This window comes from Rhineura floridana, chromosome 1 (assembly GCF_030035675.1).
Source record: "Rhineura floridana isolate rRhiFlo1 chromosome 1, rRhiFlo1.hap2, whole genome shotgun sequence".
Lineage (NCBI taxonomy): Eukaryota > Metazoa > Chordata > Lepidosauria > Squamata > Rhineuridae > Rhineura > Rhineura floridana.
This window is the reverse complement of record NC_084480.1, coordinates 98,141,287-98,148,827: the sequence shown is the minus strand read 5'-3', so window position 1 is coordinate 98,148,827 and position 7,541 is coordinate 98,141,287.

The window sequence follows — 7,541 nt, the reverse complement described above, 5'->3', positions numbered from 1 at the left end:
AAGTAGAGAGTTTGGCAGATCTTAGATTAGGCCATCTGCTGACCTCTGAGTACATAACCTACGCTGTCAGTTGCTGTGGTAGCAAGAAGATTTTATTTATTTATTTATTTAATTTCATTTATAAACTGCCCATAGCCAATGGCTCCCTGGGCGGTGTACAACCTGGGTTCTAATACTTCCAATTCTTCCCCATTTGCAGTACACTTTATTGTAGATTAGATCTTGATCTATTTGACAGTAAAATAAGGGTGGAGAAAATTTGGAGCTTGGAAAACGTCCCAACTGGATTACACACTTACATGCACATAATTCAAATGATAATTTGGCACATCATTGTAGACTATCTCACTTAGCAGATTCCCAGAGGACTCTAATTGCATCCCAGAGGATCAAACTGTGTTCTCTTATTGTGGGTGAGCATGATGTCAGTCAATAGTCCACTATGCGTTGGCAAGAAGAGGGTTCATTAGAGAAATATGTGTGGCCTGTGAGGTCTAGAAACTGAAGTAGAATTTGTGCAACAATACCCATTGCAGTAAGATAAACTTCAGCAAATGGGCCAGAGAAACTATGCCAGGTACAATGCCTAAAGAAACATTTACTGAAGAAATGGGAATGCCATTCTTGTGATGCTACATCAAATGGCAGTGTCTCCTGAAATTCCTAAAATCCTAAGCCCCGAATGTCCACAGATGTCCAGCAGGTGGCAACAGTCCAGCGAATTCACAGGTCTGTGTTACCTCTTTGAGGTCTGAGACTTTCATTGCTACCTACTGACTTCATCAAACCCTCTTGAGGCAGCAGGTAGGAACTGTTCTCTCACACCTTTACTGAATAAACTCCATTAAGAAGAGGTGTGTATGTACCATAAAGTACAGTGAGAGTTTCTGTACTGAAATTTGTACATGAGTGATGGTGTATGCTGGGATTGGGGAATCGTTAGGCCACAGAATGACACTGAACTATAACTCCCATCAGCCCTGAACATTGACATGCTTGCTGGGGCTGATAGGAGTCGTAGTTGAGCAGCATCTAGAGAACCAAAGGTTCCTTACCCCATTTTCCCCAGTTTTTTTTTTTTATGTGATTTGATTGAGAAGAAGGATTCAAATCAAGGAGGGAAGGGAGGAAAAGCATCATTTATGATACAACCCTAACCTCACTGAATTTGAAAGCTCCGCCCTTGCCTCCTCTCCACATCTATGGCTCCATACAGGAACAGGTGTCTTTATTCTAGCTCTTTGTGGTCAAAAATCATTTCACCTTTGGAAGTGAAAATCTGCTTATTAATTATTAAATAAGTGCTTTGGTCATGAAATAGCACTGAGAATTTCTTTCATAATTGTTGTTTTTCCATCCCTTGGCAGAGGCTAGTATAAAAGCTCAGCACACTGAGTAGAGTAAAAGGGAAGCTCACAGTTCTGATGAAACTGATGAAAGCAAAATACCACCTTGCAATCAGTATCTTCTGCAATGGACTTATTCTGCCAGGCTTTCCAGTCAAGGATACATTAGGTGACAGCATCCAAAATAAATAGCTAGGCAGAATATCGAACAGACCATGTGCACATCACTTCATCAGAAAATCTTGATATACGCTGCATGATTCATTACTTGGATTAAAAAAAGGTGTAAATTTAGAGGCTCTGCATTGTTGGGCTTTTTTTCTTAGTTTGAAGGTTTAACAACATAACTCTGATTTAAGGCCTGTCCTTGAAAATCTATCTGCCCTTTGCTATACCACTGAACCATCAAAGAGTCCTACCCTAATAAATGATCCATGCACAGTTAAGAAAATAACCAGGGCTTGTTAGCTTTCCACTCTCAGCACAGTTAAAGCTATGCTGGCAAAAAGAAATCTGAGGATGCTAATGTTTTGTGTGACCGGACAGTTCTTTCCAGACCTTTCCACAGGGGAACCAACTAAAATATATTTATCTGTCTTGAAGGCTGCACCTGTCTTTCAACCCCTTGCCTCAAATACTGTGTATACACCAATGCTCTGTGTCATGTTTTAATTCATTTAACAGAGGCAATCCTATCCTATATATATCTACTCAAAACAAAACATTGAGTTCAACGGGACTTACCCCAAATAAATGCATCTAGGACTGCAGCACAAGTGTTCTGCCTTGTCTCTGTAGCTTACTTCTCATGAAATATGTGCTTTCTCCTCTGAAATTTGTAGAGCTGGGATACCCCCCCAATGTACCTCAATTTGTTACATACATGCATATACCAGTAGCACTGATGTGTGTTTGGTTTGCAAAATATATATAATAAATATGTCACATATATGATAAATTGATGTTTTTGCACATCAGCTTTAATCGTTTTTAAAATGAATGATAGTGACAATGGAAGCATGCCAGAATAGACAATGGCTAAGGCAGTTTACAACAAATACACAGATATACAAATTTAAAAACACTTTAAAAAAAAAACCATTTAAAAACACATGCTGAAATGCCTGGGAGAAGAGGAAAGTCTTGACCTGCTGCCGAAATGATAACAGTGTTGGCGCCAGGCACACCTCGTCAGATAAACACGATGCTGGAATAGATTATCCTTTGGCCTTATTCAGTGGGGCTTTTCTTATATACCCAAGTGGGACTGGGTGACTGTTTCTCCAGACTAATTGCAGGAGGAATAGCATCTTATATACGGTATTAATTTTCACACAATACAGTCAGGAAATGGAGGGCTAACAAGCAATGTGAGGATGGAGAAAGAGATGCAAACAGCTTATCACTATGGATGGGGTTCACTAGCTAGTTCCTATCCATTTGAATTCTGCAAGTCCAGCTTTCAGTGCAATCCACCCTTTTTTTGTTTCAGTTTATTTTCACAATTGCCAATCTGCTGGCTTTTTAAAGTAAAAAAACCCATAATTTTTCATGAAAATGCTTATGCTGTAGGCACATGTTCCACCTTTTTTTCCTGTTTACATATCAGACAGATAATTGCCTATTGAGTCTTTCTCTTGCCTCAAGCTAACTGATGTGCTGCTTAATGACCCCCTCATTTCGCTATTCTTGTTTTGCAGTACTTTTGATTTTTGCTGTTGAAAAGTTGACCATCACTGCTTATTTAACTTTTTTTCTGCTAAATTTTAATCGTAAAAAAAATTAAAAGAAATAATTTTTACCAACAATTGCATTTTATTTATTCCAAGTATGCAATGTCCATCCGCCCGCCCATCCACCAGTACAATCCGCACACTCTTCAACAAAGTGTTATTTAAGGTCCTCCACAGAACACCCAAAGAGAGAGTCTGCTATGTGCAGTATCTGTGATGTTGCCACTTTGAAGACAAATTTACAGTCTTTCATAGATGAAAAAAACTGCATTGCATTGAAAATTGCATTTGATAGATTGAGAAACTACATTTTCTTCTGTGATTTAATTTGATTATGAATAACAACTGAAATGATTACATAACCTAAACATTATTTAAAGAACAGAAGAATCTGAGAACAAAGAAAAAAATTAACATGGATGTTAGTGGCCATCTCTGAGAATTAACAAAACAAAGAGAAAATTGGAGCGAGAGTAATGGATGTAAATGGCAATCATTATCACCTAGACAGCAGTTAAGAATGCATCATCTTGTTGTTGTTGTTATGTGCCTTCAAGTCGATTAGGACTTATGGCGACCCTATGAATCAGCGACCGCCAAGAGCATCTTAGAGGAAAGCAATTATGAAGACAGTAACGTAAAATTCAGTTTGGATTTTTTTTAAAAAAAAACGTGCTGATGACAGCTGTTACCCACAGCAAGAAATCAATTCCGGTCCGAAAAAACAGCAGATTGTCAGATTCTGTCAAAATCCGGTTTTAAGTCTGATTTAGTGGATATTCTCCCTCCCTAATCACTCAGTTTTCCATGTCAGATCACATAAAATGAGCTAGTGAGTCAATGGGCTCATAAACGAGGTACAACCAATGGTACTGCATTGTGCCCTTATGCCTATAGCATCTGAATGCTAGCAATCTGTGGCCCTGGAGGACATGCTTCACTGGTGTTGCAGCATCTATCGTTCACTGCATAAGTCTTTGTTAAACAGTCAGTAAAATCCATAGTCTCCAGTGTCTGTTAAACATTGAGTGTTTTGTGTATGTTGGAAATTACAATATATGAATCCGTGCTCCAATTGAAACTATTTATAAAAGAACAATTCCACCATAGTGTAACATAAACATGACTTATGGCATTTATTACCAAGAAAAAATACATTTTCTACCCAGTGCAACACCATTAATTTTTGTTTTTTATGTTGTTCAGAACTGTACTCTGTTTGCTTTGTTGACAATAGCAGTTGAAGATTTAAGGTATCTGATTTAATCTCTGCATTGTCAATGGTGGTTTAAGATTTACAATAGCTATTCCCCCATCCCTAACTCTTGTTATATAGCTTTTTTTTATTTACCATGTTTCATTGATAGACACAATTTAGTAAAGGTAGTAATTTTTTCTGAAAGCTTGCTGGTGAGTTCCCTATTTAACTTCTGCAGTGCATGTGGCTCCTCTTTAAATTTGTTCTGTAGAAGGTACAAGGGATGGCATCCTACACTTGCAAAAATGCAGAGGCAAGTTCCACATCCGATGCATAACCAAAGCCTGAAATGTTCGGTATGTGATTAGTAAGTTGCACATCCAATCCACCAACTATGTGCTCTGCAGAGCAGATCACCACCATTATGGTGCTATCATGGTTTCAGTGCATTTCTTATTTTCAATGCCGCCACACCAATTTCTTTTGGCACACACATTCTGTTACAGAATAGTTTGTCTTACAGGAGTGTAAACAACCTTAGCCAACAGTTTGTGCTAGAATGCCACACTGGAGCTTCTTCCTGGAAAGTATAATTTGGTGGTGGGGCCTTTTGTACTTCATGCTAAGCTGTGACATCAACTGTCAAATATAACAAAATTATTGCTCATAAAACTCCCAAGCAGAAAAAAGCTAATAAAATGTAATACAGTAGGGTCCCACTTTACAGCGCTTCGCTTTACAGCGATTCTAATACAGTGGTCTCAATTAGATGCAATTACACTAAAGCCCCACTCATACTGCGCTTGTTCTGCTTTTATGGCGGTTTTCTGGCATCATGCGCCATTCTATTCAATGAGTTCCGCTTTACAGCGGTTTTCGCTTTACAGCGGGGGTCTAGAACATAACCCGCCGTATGAGTGGGACCCTACTGTACCATAGCCCAGATCTCTTTTTACTCTAACTAAACAATCAAAACAAAGACAAGACAGTTTACAGGAGTTTACATACCTTTCCCTTTTGCAAAGAATGTTTATCTCTTTATTTATTTTGCATTCCAGCTTCTTTACCAGTAAATCTAAGAAGTTCCATTAATTGGTACAACAATGTGGTAAACATGACATCACAGCTTTTGTCCAATCTAAACAAATATATCCACAAAATACGAGAAAAAGTTCAAGGTGGAATCATATAGACTTTGAACAGGCTTCCTTCTTGAAATCCAAAGAGTTTCAATGACCAAGGAGAAGTGAAAATGTTCTTCTCTTCCATAATTTGAGAACTTGGGATCACCTGATAGATCTGATTGGCTGTAGGTTCAAAACAAGCAAAAGGAAGTTATTCTTCACACAATGCATTATAAATTTAAGGAATTCACCAGAACAAAATGTGATGATACAGCTGCCAGCTGAGATGGCTTTAAAATGGCTTTCCACTGAGTTGGGGAACTTGTGGCCCTCCAGATTTTGGTGGAGTACAACCCCCATCATCCCTGACCATGGTTATACTAGCTGAGGCTGATGGGAGCCAGAGCCCAACCATATGTGGAGGCCACAGGTTCATCACCCTTGTTGTTGTGATGTGCCTCCAAGTCGACTATGACTTATGGCGACCCTATGAATCAGCCACCTCCAAGAGCATCTGCCATGAACCACCCTGGTCAGATCTTGTAAGTTCAGGTCTCTGGCTTCCTTTATGGAATCAATCCATCTCTTGTTTGGCCTTCCTCTTTTTCTACTCCCTTCTGTTTTTCCCAGCATTATTATCTTTTCTAATGAATCATGTCTTCTCATGATGTGTCCAAAGTATGATAACCTCAGTTTCATCATTTTAGCTTCTAGTGATAGTTCTGGTTTAATTTGTTCTAACACCCAATTATTGGTCTTTTTCGCAGTCCAATGTATCCGCAAAGCTCTCCTCCAACACCACATTTCAAATGAGTTGATTTTTCTCTTATCTGCCTTTTTCACTCTCCAACTTTCACATCCATACATAGAGACTGGAAATACCATGGTCTAAATGATCCTGACTTTAGTGTTCAGTGATACATCTTTGCATTTGAGGACCTTTTTCTAGTTCTCTCACAGCTGCCCTTCCCAGTCCTAGCCTTCATCTGATTTCTTGACTATTGTCTCCATTTTGGTTAATGACTGTGCCAAGGTATTGATAATCCTTGACAAGTTCAATGTCCTCATAGTCAACTGTAAAGTTACATAAATCTTCTGTTGTCATTCTTTAGTCTTTTTGACATTCAGCTGTAGTCCTGCTTTTGTACTTTCCTCTTTCACTTTCATCAGAATTCGTTTCAAATCATTACTGGTTTCTGCTAGTAGTATGGTATTGTCTACATATCTTAAATTATTGATATTTCTCCTTCCAATTTTCACACCTCCTTCATCTTGGTCCAATCCTGCTTTCCATATGATATATTCTGCATATAGATTAAATAAATAGGGTGATAAAATACACCCGTCTCACAGCCTTTCCAATTGGGAACCAATCAGTTTCTCCATATTCTGTCCCTAAAGCAGCCTCTTGTGCAGAGTATAGGTTGTGCATCAGGACAATCAAATGCTGTGGCACCTGCCTTTCTTGTAAAACATTCAATAGTTTTTCATCATCTACACAGTCAAAGGCTTTGCTGTAATCTATAAAGCACAGGGTGATTTTCTTCTGAAATTCCTTGCTCCGTTCCATTATCCAACGTATGTTTGCGATATGATCTCTGGTGCCTCTTCCCTTTCTAAATCCAGCTTGGACGTCTGGCATTTCTCGCTCCATATATGGTAAGAGCCTTTATTGTAGAATCTTGAGCATTACTTTACTTGCATGGGATATTAAGGGAATAGTTCGATAATTACTGCATTCCCTGGGATCCCCTTTCTTTGGCATTGGGATGTATATGGAACGCTTCCTGTCTGTGGGCCATTGTTTAGTTTTCCATATTTCTTGACAGATTTTTGTCAAAATTTGGACAGATTCAGTCTCAGTAGCTTGTAGCAACTCTATTGGTATGCCATCTGTTCCTGGTGATTTGTTTCTTCCAAGTATTTTAAGAGCAGCTTTCACCTTGCATTCTAAAATTTCTGGTTCTTCATCATACGGTTCCTCCATGAATGACTCTGTCATCCTGGCATCTCTTTTATAGAGTTCTTCAGTGTATTGCTTCCATCTTTCTTTTATTTCATCTCAGTCAGTCAGTGTGTTCTCCTGTTGATTATTCAATATCCCTACTCTTGGTTTAAACTTCCCTTTCATTTCTGTAAT